Source organism: Furipterus horrens, unplaced genomic scaffold (genome assembly GCF_987537825.1).
Source record: "Furipterus horrens unplaced genomic scaffold, mFurHor1.1.pri manual_scaffold_12, whole genome shotgun sequence".
Lineage (NCBI taxonomy): Eukaryota > Metazoa > Chordata > Mammalia > Chiroptera > Furipteridae > Furipterus > Furipterus horrens.
The window spans coordinates 28,000,309-28,013,870 of record NW_028327182.1 but is presented as its reverse complement, the minus strand read 5'-3'; the positions used below and the strand labels follow the sequence as shown (position 1 = coordinate 28,013,870).

Sequence of the window (13,562 nt, the reverse complement as noted above, 5' to 3'; positions counted from 1 at the left end):
AATAAAATGTGTGATGGAGTAGGTCTGAGTCAACTGACTAAACACTAAATTTTACATTCAATCAAAACACACAAGGTTTTCATTCATGAGTTTACTTGTTTCAAGAATTCATGGATTCTATGCCTTCTCTAGGTCTGACTGGCAAATGAGAGTCATGGATCAAGGCTGCCCACCGTATGATGTCCTTCCTCACAGTTCTGGCTCTCTTGCTGAAGACAGAACATTTGGCAAGGTGATTGTAAAATGACTAAATTAATTCTGAGTTTAACAATTAATGATAGAATGGTAGTGAGGAGTTTTAACAGTGTCCTAATCCTAATAGAACCTTAGTCATCACCATTATAATAATTAACATTAAAAAATATTTTATTTACTTATTTTTAGAGAGAGGGTAAGAAACATTGATGTGAAAGAGAAATATCAGCCAGTTGCCTCTTGCCCCAACTGGGGGCTGAACCCCCAACCCAGCCATGTGCCCTGATGAGGAATCGAACCAGAGACTTTTAGCTTGTGGGATGATGCCCAAGCAACTGAGCCACACTAATGATTGAAAGCCACAATGAGCCAAATGCTGAATACATTACTTGTTTTATTTTTGCAACCTTTCAAGTGAAAAAGAAAACCTAAAGCATAAAGAGGTCAGTTAAATTACTTAATGTGTTACTGCTTGAAAATAACAGAGATGGGATTTGAATACAGAGTTTATGTACTATAAAAGCTGGAATTTTCTCTTTCTATCCTGTTTATTTTCCCACCATTTTTTTTTTGCCCATATGCTGTGATCTAATGGAAATAATTTGAACAGTGATAACATTATTGCAGAAAGTTGAGGGGTTTTTTTTCTGCATACCTTCATGTTTACTTTTTATACAAGCTCTATTATATATTTGTTTGACATTTTGTTGCTGGTCAAGTATTTTTTCATTCATCTTAAATTTGCAAAAGCTTGTTTTAAACCACCCTCTAAAATGCACACAAACTTACACATTCATGTCATCCTTTCTTTTCTTTGTTCACTACTGTTTCTCAAATAACTAGAAGACTGAAGACAGACTATGGACTGAAAAGTATTTTTGAATGGAAAGAAGGAAGAGAAGAGAAAGGAAGTTTAGAGAGGAAATGAACTCTAGTTAAAACAAAATTCTCTTTGATTTCTCTGTGAGCCTAAAGGATAAGAATAATAAAAGTAATCATCCTGGTCTCCTTCTTCTTGTCAATCTGTTTCTCACTGCTTCAGAATGGGATATTTTGGACACGGTATTCTTTTTAAAGTGGTATAAGATTTACTTTGATCCTTATGCCCATACTGCTGCCAGAGTGGTTTCCACCATATCTGTATGTCCATGTCACTATCAGCTTAAATTTCTTATTGTTTATATTGATCAAATTACTTATATTGATCATAGATATTGATTGTATCTTGATCTGCCCTAGTATAACTTTCAAGACCTATTTCCTGGTACGTCTACAAAATCAAACTGCTTTTCCATTCAATGTTATTTCATCCCTTTTTTTCTCTACATTTCTTATTCCCTTTCATGAAATATTCTGACTTACCTCCACTACGTGACAAACTTCTCATCCTTCCAGACACAAGTCAACATGTATCTCCATGTAATAAAGTCTCCAAGCTCCTCAGTCAGAATGAGTGACAATTATTTCTATACATATCTCTAGTATATTTGTAAAATGATGTTTTGATGATTTTAATATTTCTATCTACTACTAGACCTTAACTTCTCATAGAACTGTCTTAAACAGTGCAAGATCTAGAAGATTCTCAATTTAAGATGTATACCAAAAATATGAGACAAATCTGAGCAAAGTGTCAAAATTGATGTTGCTGATCTTTGGTAATTTTTTTTATTATTTCAAGAGGGTGAAATATGCCTTTCATTATGTGCCACAACTTTTTTATTATATGATCTAAACAAGCATAAATACCTTTAATTATGTTTATCTCCTTAGTGAACCAATTCATACAGAAACTTAAGATTCTATTTTTTTTCTCTTAAATATTGATCTGCCCTTTAAATTCAAATTTGGGTGAATAAAGCTGAAATAATTTTACCATATCTGGTTGTACCTGTGCTTCCAACATACACCTAGCATGATTATAGTGCTTGGAGAGAGTTTAAGTATGTGATAATTGTTCAAAAAATCACATAGTCCATGGAAAAAGGTGAGAATGGCAAATTAAAAAGCCCATCAAGAGTATGAAGAGTGCTCGCTTCGGCAGCACATATACTAAAATTGGAACGATACAGAGAAGATTAGCACGGCCCCTGCGCAAGGATGGCACGCAAATTCATGAAGTGTTCCATATTAAAAAAAAAAAAAAAAAAGAGTATGAAGAAAACTTGAGTAAAACAAGTCTTAAAATTATCTGTATTCATATTATTAATAATACTTAAAAAATTTTGTATATCAGATTCTTTAGTGAGACCGAATAAAAAGCATACATAAAAGTCAATGTGAAGCAGCTAGAGGAGCTCGAGACCTTCGCCCATTGTCCTTTATAAGATCATAAAGGGTCTTAAGTCTGAGAGGGAGGGATTGTTATTTTTTATTGTTAAAATAATTAATTAATTACTTATTTATTAAAAAAAGAAGAAAAAGAATATATGAAAGGGTGAAGCAGGAGAGCTTGTATGTATGACCCATGGGCATGGACTTGGGGGGGGGTTGCTGGGGGAGGGGTGGTGCTGGGTGGAGGGGAGCAAAGGGGAAAAATTGGAACTATTGTAACAATATAATCAATAAAATATACTTTAAAAAAGTCAATGTGATATCGGAACACAGTTATAGATCTAATTCTATGGGATTCAGCTTTCAAATCTTTAAAACTAAATATATATGTTCAAATATACTGATCAAAATGCTATTTTTTTCCACTCCCCTCTAGTTAAAACCTACTTACATAATGTGCTCTTATAACAGAAATATTTCCTTATGACAGAAATATTTCTCATAAATATATCTGTAAACTGTAGTAAACTTAGTATGGGGTGGTTGAAGAGATGATGACAACTGAAAGACTAATTATATAGAGAACTGTACCACATCATGTTTTTCTTTTAAATTTTTATTCATTGATTTTAAAGAGAGGAGAGAGGGGAGAGACAGAGAGAGAGAGAGAGAGATCAGTTTGTTTCTCATGACTGGGTGTTTTGGGACAATGCTCTAACCAACTGAGCTACCTGGCCAGGACTATCATGTAATTTTTATGGATGATTTTAGGAAGGAGGTGTTTTCTCACTTTGAAATTTGTAAGTCTCTCAAATTAAATATCTTAATGTCTACATGGATACATTTTTTAATCACCATTCAATATGTACAATATAATGTATTTCTTTTTTTCCATTTATTCTGAAAAACGTCCCCTTGATAAGTTAAGACAAAAATTAATTCAATTTAACCTGTGTCTAGTTTTTTATCTCAGTAAACAACTTCTATGAGTAAATCTACTTCTGTTATTTTATGTTATTATGGCCTACTGTAAAATATCACCATAATATCTATAAAAAAGTTTCAAAAAGAGAAATGTCATTTTTTGTATATTTAAAATATGCATAAGATATTTTTCTCACTAGTTCATTTTATAACATCTTAAACATTTAAAATGGAAGAAACAGTGAATGCCAAACAGTCCAATTCAACTTTTAACATGAGAAATGTATTTCCACGAATAAGAAGCTAATTAAGATCTATTCCATTGTGGGACATTTTTTCTTGCTATAATTTTTCTTTTAATGTGGGATGCTTTTCTCCTAATCTTTATTGCACTGGTCCTGTTGAACACCATAGATGTGGTTCACTCTGCTTCCCCAAGATAATCTTTTTTAATATTTGAAGATATATAGAACATACACAGCTCTCCTCTAAGTCTTCTCATTTTCCAGATATATTACCCCTGGTTCACATAGGAAATGGCATCCCGATCATCACTGCCTAAGTTTATCTCCTTTCAATACATTCCAAACCATCTTTGAAAGCATGGTGCCCAAAATTAAATGTAAAACTCAAATATGATTTGATCAACCCAATATAAAGTCAAATTCTTAAACTTGTTAATGTGAACCCAGAGTATTTCTTTATCTGGCTTAAGAAAATATTATCATTTTTCAGTAACAATCTAAACCTATTAAATTACAATGAATTATAATTAATTTATCACTCCAAACCTTATGATTTGATTCACTGCAAAGCTAGATCAAACGCGTATTCTAATTATATTTCTTTTTAGTTCTAACCCATATATAGAACATCACACATACAACTGTTAAGGTTTCTCTTTGTTATTCCACTCAATTTTTTTCTTTATCGTGATTCTGTCACCTACCTTGTAGTTACTTTGTACAACATGAAAATATGATACACATTATCTCTGGATCTTTATCAAAGTCAGTAATCAAGTAAGGCCAGACTAAACTAGGATCAGGAGCAGCATTATGTTGCGAAACAACATAGAGAACTCCTTCAGCTTTACATTCCTATCATACAAAATTAGTTACAACATGGTAAAGCTGTCAGAAGTAAATGAATAAACGAGGATGCCTGGGGAATATCTGGCTTAGAATAGGTGTTCAGTAAAATATACGTGGTAGGATTCTTTTGAGGCTAAACATTAATTAAGACTCATTTCAATAGATATGACTCATTTAACTGGGCATCTAGAGGTTTGAAGAATTCCTTAAGTAACAAGTCCTCTATAATAGCATTAAACATTTTAAACTTTTAAAAGTCCACTGAATCATTTTTCCAATGGAGTTTTACAGATGAGGAAGGTAATGAACTAAAAGTGTATATGTGTGTTTATGTGTGAGAGTTGTGTGTGTGTGTGTGTGTGTGTGTGTGTGTGACAGAGAGAGAGAGAGAGAGAGAGAGAGAAAGAGAGAGAGGGAGAGAGAGAGAGAGAGGGAGAGAGAGAGAGAGAGGGAGAGAGAGAGAGAGAGGTGGAGAGGGAAGGAGAGAGAGAGAAGAGACTATCAGAACTCTGATATCTTTTATGTTTTGGAGAAACAATGTTTCATAAATACATGAAATAGAAAAATTAGCTTCAAGCCACTAACTAACATCTATTGTACCACCTACGGGGGCAATATCAACATCACCCCTAATGGAGCTTGACTTGATTATAATTTTTTTTCAACTATAATGCCAGAGGCATTCAAACAGCAAGATGGCTTTGATAATTCAAGTAGTATAATTCAAACACATGGCTTATGAATCAGGGATTACAATATCACAACCCACTGTGTAAAAATCTGGTTACCGAGCTCTCTGTGTGTGTGGAAAATTAATTTCATATTAGATGTAGATCCACATGCATTTTCTAACAAATTATTTGGAATATTCAAGCATATGTTCTGCTTTTCTTCTTATGCACCGTGTAGGAAATCATGCACCCTGTTGTTTAATAAGCATCAACACGTTGGATTCTCACTGCCTGCACAAGACACCAGATACACAGAGAATACAAAGCAAGGGGTGAGTGGCTGTTGGAAACATTTTCCTGCTTTTCTACAGGAGAGAATGCAGGCAATTTCCATTCCAGTGTCTATTTCAATGAAAAGAACTGCACTATGTATTTTTAATTGTCAACCAGGGAAATATCTTACTTAACCTAAGAATCACATGTTACCATGTCTTTTCTATATAATTCCATGTTGATCTGCATTCTAAAAAGCAGCATGTTCCCAATTTATTTGTAGTATACTGCCAACAATTTACAGGTATGTTTACAAACAATGAGAGGGCCAATGGGCTCTTTCATATTTGTTTATACTGGAACTCAGACATTATCACAGTTAATGGAACATTTGGGGGGACCTGGAAGATACACCTTCTCTTTAATACCGTAAATACATATTATGTGTCAGGTAGCATGTCGAGATCTAAAGTCTTCCTTTTCTCTCAAAAGGCAGCCAATTTTAATGTAAGTCTATTTCTTATAAAAGGTTGAAGTTGAATTTTAAATTTTGATATTGCTGACCACAAAAACAGTTTACCAAGGCATTAAATACCGTCTATTGTAAACTCTGCTTTCCTGTCTCATTACATAATTGATAATGAATCAGTTAATTCCTAGTGTGAATTTACACAGTGGTTAGTAGTTGGTAAAACTATTCACTAAAGTATTGCCAGGTCTTACTTAAACTAATGACCAGAACTGATTAGAGTAAGGAAATTAAATAAAACGAAACAAAACAAAACAAAACACTCCTCGATTATTGAGCATCTGTCCTACTCAGTATAAAAATGAGAGCCAGGAATGAGTGAACATCAGGTATAGTAACTGCTGATTAAGAAAGAATGTGGCATTACAAATAACTTTACCTTAGAAGGAGTGAAGTAAAAAAAAATACAAAATAGTATTTTATATTGTTAATTCTAATCTGTATTTTTTTTTTTGTCTCTAAAGTAAAATGCATTCCTCTGTTCTTCAGCATGTCAACCAAAACATGAATGAATTTAATGTCTAACGAGTGAATTAGGAGAAATTTCACTTTCTCTAATGTTTGATATTACTTGGCTTTTTGTTTTGTGGATATGGACATCAACAATGATTTTACTTTAAAGTGTGTGTTGTGACCAAATCAGTAGCCAAACTGAAATGAATAATAAAAAAGGTATTATTATGTTAGAAAAATTATTTTTGAAATCAGTAGAAAAAGAAGAGACTTCTAAAAAATCAAATCAACTTAAAGTAAAAGAAAAGTTTGATAGCTTTACATATTCTATTTTTTAATGTGCAAATATTTTCTAATGTTTTAGATTTATATCTATTTGGAACAGTGTCCTCCAATTCAGACACCAGTTATCATTTCATATTGGATCCCTCTTAGATATTGTAATTGTTTTATAATCTAAGTGTTAAAAAATAATACCTACCTCACAGATTTGAGATCAAATAAGACAATGTATATGAAACTTCCTAAAAATGCTAGATGTTTAACTAATTAATCTTAGCTAAATTAAAAAAAATTATATATATATATATATATATATATATATATATATATATATATATATATATAGTTTAAAGACAGGAATACAGACATATGTTTTTTGATCATAAAAATATTTTTAAAACAATACTATATTCTATAAATAAACAGTAGTATTAAGTCATAAAAAGAAAGAGTTAAATAAAATAAATTTGAGTTCAATTGGGTTACTTTATATCCTGGCAGCTTTTGCTTTGCACTTAAACCTCTGCAAGCTTCTCAAAGAGATTTCAAATTCAAGAAGAATCCCAAATCAGAAGTGGTCAAAACACTAAAAAATAGGAGCTTATAAGCCTTAAGAGTCCTCAGCTTCAGTGAACAGGTTTTTAGGGATTTCCTCTGGGAAAATGTACATACATTCTGCCCATTCCAAGCTTCAGATATTTGTGAAAGATTTAGATCATTTCGACTCCAATTTCTTCCTCTAGGCATCCTGTGGTTAGGTTAGTTTTATGTTTAACCCAACACCTTTAGCCATGAAACATCTTCATTGGACTGTACCTTTCAAGTACATGATGTTTGATGTTCAGAGGAAAAAAGATTATTTTCCAATTCTTTAGAACCTAGATTTTCCTCTTTTTTTCCTTTTCTTCTTTTCAGTTTGGTGTGTGGCTTCTGTGAATTCAAGTACTTCATCTGTCAATAAATTCTTCTAACCTCATTAAGAATAGAGAACATTTCCATTTATCAGTGACTCTCACAAGCCCTTTTACCTTAATGGGTACCTAAATTAACTTCAGCTTGTTAATCACAAACCAAAAATTAAAGAAGATAAACTTTAAATCTAATACTAATACTCTTTTCTTTGATTAGCATTGGACACCAATCTTCAATCCAAGAGGTTTTTAAATATTTTCAGAATTAGATTCACAAATAACAAAATATATGAATATTAAGATTATGTTCTAAAGGAGAAAGTAAAAGATGCAGAGATGAGTAATGGCAATTCACAAAAAGGCTAAAAATAAGAGCAAATGTAATAATTAAAATCTTTTCAGATTTGGGCCTAATTGCATCTTTATGGACTGTGATGCTGGGCACCCTGGTGGACAGACAAAATAAACAACTAGGTTTTAATATCTGTGGTCCTGAAAGTAGAATGAGAAATATCTTGAAAGTTATTCATTTTACGACTTAAGAAAAAATAAATAAAGTATAAGAAGGAGTATCTATTTGGAAACAAAGATACTTACAAGAAAGAGAATAAAAAACAGAGGGAGAAAATAAAACAGAGATCAGAAGGTAAAGAACAGAATATAAGACAAGCAAGAACATCGGAAGGATGGCTTCATTGTTTCTTTGTTTCTTTTCTAATGGATGCTCACTTCCCAATTGGGCAGGGCATCATGTACACAGAAGACAATTAAACCAAGAAATGCATCTGTGAGTGTGGATAACCTAAGACTGTGATATATTGTCATTCAGTGTAGCGAGGAGGAGGCATCGCTATAGAAACAGTAAAGCTGTTTGTGAAAAGCTATGGCTCTCCCAAGGAGCAGACAGTCACTTTAGAAAACATTTAGCAGATCTGCTGTGAGCCAAATTAAAAAGAGTAGAGAGCAGTTACTTATTCTCAAGTCAAATGAAAAAGATATTTAATGCACAATTAATAATTATGTTTCTCTTATTTTGATTTTTTTCATGTTGAATAGTAAGAATTTCCACTACCATAAAACACTGGTGGAGGCATTCTCTAGGGTGGAAGAACAACAAACAAGTACAAATCTTAAGCTAATTTTACAGCTGGCTACATAATTGTGTTGGCAACAGTCATAGACCAGCCTTTATTCTAAAATGTATTCTTATATTGTTATTCTAAAATGTATTCTTATATTGAACATATATGGTTAAAAAACAATATGCCTAGAAATGAGGGAGCCCAGCAGAATAAACACTCTGGGTCCCAATGGTAGGCTACCAATTATCTTCTTTTTTTTTTCCTTATGAAACATACACACTTAGTCCCTTACAGATGACATAATAGCTTTGGGGAAGAAAGCTAATGCACTTACAAATATCAAATGGCAATTTAGGATTAATAACATGAATATGTAAAACTCCATTTCCCCACCTCGCTCATTTTAAAAATAACCTCAACTAAAAGTTATCTTTAACATCTACTCATTTTGCTTGGATCCAGGGATAGGAAGGAAACATGAAAGGAATTCTCGAAAATGTGTTTGTAAAACAACACATCAAGCATCAAATTGAATAAAAAATATTCAAATTAGATTTACAATAGGTTGCACAATTACTAATACTAGAAAATTAAAAAGCAGAATAGGAAATGAAAGAAGACATCCTTTAGAACTTACTGACACATTTAGGTAATTTAAGTGGCTTGGCATGAAGACAAAATGAAAAAATGTAATTTAGTACAAATGAATGCAAACAAATCCTGGAGCCAAAGGACAAATCCAACAAATGCTTCAGGACACAGGATGAGAAAGGAGATGTTATTAGTAAAGAAAAAATAGCTGCAAAGCACTCAGTTCAGTGCATAGTGGCAGTGAATAGAACAAACAAGAGATTGGTTGTATTGTGCTATTGAAGTACTAAAGAATAAATCAAAGTAAGCTCAATAATGATAAAACACTGGTTGCATACATAGTACTTACTATATGACTAGCACTTTGTTAGGAAGCTATAGCGGGGGCATTCCTTTTAAGGTCCACGAAACACCAAACACAGCTGCCTAAAAAGCCCCTGGGTAAAATCATCCTATGAAGTTCAAACATTAGACATCATCATTTGTGACAGCAACAATGCCTAAAAGGAGAAAAACTGATGAGGGATGAGGGATGTGCCTTTCAAATGAGATGGTCCACTCTCAGTAATTGAAAGCTGGCAGTCATGAGCAGAAAGATCTTGCTACTTCACTGGACCACAAAAATTGTAGAAAAGAAAATAATTATATTACTGAGCAGGAAAGCAAAATTTAAAGCAAAAAATATAATATATATATATATATATATATATATATATATGTGTGTGTGTGTGTGTGTGTGTGTGTGTGTGTGTGTGTGTGTATAATTTTATTCGGGTATCTTTCCCAGGTTCTATTGTACTTAATATTTCATAGTCCTAATATGGACATTTTTCTAACTATCTCAAGGTCTGATTGATTTTTCTATAGAAGAAAAGAAAGATTCCCATCTGCAACATGAGAAGAAATAACTGACAGGGTATTTATTTAATTGACACAATATATAGAAGGCAGGTAGTGGGTTCATGGAATATGTTTGATATTTCCCTTAACAACTTGTCACAATAATAAAAAAATAAACTTAATAAATTGTTTAATGCTTATAAATTCCTGATAATATTGAGTTTTATGTTCTCGATCCACAATTCAAATCTCAGCACTAACCCTGGTTGTGTGACATTGGATTGCTAAACGTTTTTACACTTTGGTAGTCTCCTCTGTAAGAAATGGGAGATACTAATATTATTGATTTATAAATAAAATAAATCATGTAAAGTATCTCAGCCATACGTGACGTTTTTTTTTTTTCCAGAGCATAGTAAACACGCTCAGTCAAGCTGGGCTTCTCAGTGTCCCCTGAACTTTACACAGAACTTCAGTCTGTACTATTCCCTCTGCTTAGAGAGCCTTTCATGTGCATCTATATCACCTCTAAGACTGATCAAAAGGCACCTGCTTCAGGAGTGTTCAGTTGCTCTAAGAGTTGGAAATAATCATTCACTTCTCTGTAAAACTTGTACACATTATCAGCTACTTAGAGCCTTACACTGTATTTTGTTCATCTTTTTAATGCCTATGATACCATAGATATATGGCGTTTCATAATCAATTCCAATGTATGTGTGTATATTTTTTTGTTTAAAATAATTTGCCCCAGTTTCAAGCATCCAATGAATCTTAAATGCCCCCATCTTTCTTCCTTTAAACAAAGGCATGTCTTATTACTGACTGAGGACATTCTAACACAGCCTTTTCCAAGCTATGTTCCATGGAACACTGATCACATTAGATGGCTCCTGAAGCGATGATAGTGTCTGATGGCAGAATAATGAAACATACTAGCTTATTAAAGGGGTAAAGAAGTCCTCCAGGAAATGAAGCTGGAGCTTTCAGTATTTACTATTATAATACCTGGTTTTCTGTTCACCTGTGTGCTTGTCGCTTTCCCCAGAGTGCGATGTCATGGGATCCAGTTTGGGAAGTGGTGTTCTAGTCTCTGCAGATGACCCATTCCTCCTGAAGCACAACTGTGTGCTAAACCTGAATGCCCTCCCCTTCTGATCTGCTGCACTCTTTACCCTGAGAGCTTTTGCTCCTAGTGGCTCACCTCGGGGACTCCCCTAATGATCACTCAGGAAAGACCTTACATATCATCTTATACTGGTTCCTTCACTTGGTCTCTATCAGAACTCAGCTGCCTCTTTCTGCCTCTTTCTTTGTGTGCTCACAGCACCAACAATACAGTAGATATCATCACATCACTGTTGTTTTATTCCTGTTCCTGATTCTTAATTTACGTAAGTGTAGTATTCTGTATCTCTTTTCAATATTAAAAGAATCCCGTGAATTAGGCTGATTTTTCCCTGGGCATGTATTGGGAGAGTGGGTTGGTGGTGGTTATGTTCATTTATGAGGAGAAGATGGTAAAACGAAGGACAGTATAAGAAAAAGATGCTAATGCTAAACGGACTTTCCTTCATTATAATACATTTTTAGGTAACATCATATTGACAGCTGACCAGACCATCTATAAAATAAAGTGGTTTTGCAGGCTGATCAAGTTTATAATGTTTTAGGTTAGGAAACAGAAGAAATGCCTTTAAAGAAGTAGGGGAGAAAACAAAGGGGTTATGCTATTTTCCCTTTATTCCCATCTCCCAAAATATTACTGCCTGAAAGAAGGAAATTCATTGGTTATAAATTTTATAAATTAAGAAAAAATGACAGGTGACATGCTGTTTCTCTCAGAAACATTTCTTGCACTCTGTTGCTGCCTATCTCAATAAGTCTTCAGTGTCAGATAATTTCTGGTTTACACATTCTTATCAGCAATAAAATGGATTAAAATTTATCTCTCTCACTTCTTGGCTAGAACCAAGCATAAAAATTTCTCTCTCCTGAAAGTGCATTCCCTGGGCCCTAATCCTTACATGTTCCCACCCGTCACCCCTCGTGTTGCTACCTTGTCTGTGTAGACTGCACCCACTCCCACAGTGGTCTTTCCTAATTACTGCTCCCATTTCCTGACAGCTCTCCTACTATTCTCTAATGTTCTACTCAAATCCTACCTCTTCCTGGAGTCATTCTTCGATACATCAGCCTGAATCTATCTCACCTTCCACCCTTCTTCCACCTTATGTGCCCTGCACAGGATATATTTCAAGCAAGGTTGCAATATTGATGTGTGTGAGGATCTGTCTCAAGCTCTAGAAAACTTGAGTGTAGAAGTTAAGAACTGGATAACATTTTTATTTCCAGGGTTCCTGGGAAAGTATCTATGTATTGTCTATAAGCTATATATTAATATTGAACATTAAAAGACTGTGCTTAATTAACATTAAGGACCAGGATATGTCTTTTATAGTACACCTTTTAAAAATATGAAGTTCTTGGGATCAACATTTAATAGAAAACTGGTGAGAAAGGAAGAGAGGGTTCAAGTAAAAACAGGGATTATGCATTTACACAACATTGCCAAGCCAGCTGCTATTCCAATTCACTCCCCAATGTCACTCAACTCTAAGATGTTTTAGTTGTATCAAGGCCTTCTAGTTCTTTAGTGGGTAACATAGTTAATTTCTCTTCTATAGCCACTTTGAAGCGTATAGGAATAATAATTCGAACAAACTGGAGAGATCGTAATAACGTAACATGTTACAGCCTGTGAGAGTAAATGGTGATTTCTGCAGGGCTGTGAACACCCTGAACCCAGAAATAGCTTATACTTCTTCCTCATAAAAAAAAAATTAATCTAAAAAGTCATATCTATTTAAGACTGTCTTGCTAGACTTCTTCCATTTCTTCTATATATTCTATGTCCTACCCTGATAGTATCCTCTTGGTATCATAAAACTTTCTAGCATTTTCTTCTTGGTGAAGTCCTCCAGCAACCAACGCTTTAACCACGGATCAATTCTCATACTACATTTAAATGTTTGGCATAGACTCCAGTGCGATTATCAGACCTGGCCTTCTTATTGTTCTTCTTCTGTTGATTCATTTACCTTTGTTGGATCATTAATCTTATAACAGGAATTTCTATGTTTAGCTCTGTTTCCAAAGGGCAAAGGTCACTGAGCCCAAACTCTGATCTGTGTTTTTCAGTGCACACCTGAGCAACTTACAAAAGGTTTCTCTCTCTCTCCGAGGACTTACGAAAGGAGAGAGAGAAAAAGTGGTAAGAAGGATGTCCATTCTTTACCGTCTTTCTGATTTCCCCACACAAAACAGGCAGAATTGGAGTCAGAAGGGTGCCCTAGAGGAGGCATTCAGGACCACATAGGTGCTCCCCAGGGTCCGCAGCTGCGGCCTCCGCTGGGAGCCTGCTGGCACTTGATTGGAAGTGG

General features: G+C 34.1%; 1 non-coding gene and 1 pseudogene across 2 annotated transcripts in view; one reads left to right on the top strand and one right to left on the bottom strand.

Moving 5' to 3' along the window:
• Positions 1–13,562, bottom strand: part of LOC149995980 (protocadherin-9 pseudogene) — a 586,254-nt pseudogene that overhangs the window by 554,923 nt on the left and 17,769 nt on the right. The gene's annotated exons all lie outside the window — the stretch shown is intronic.
• Positions 2,224–2,330, top strand: LOC149995981 (U6 spliceosomal RNA). Its single transcript, XR_016507569.1, has one exon. It is a non-coding gene; the product is annotated as a U6 spliceosomal RNA (small nuclear RNA).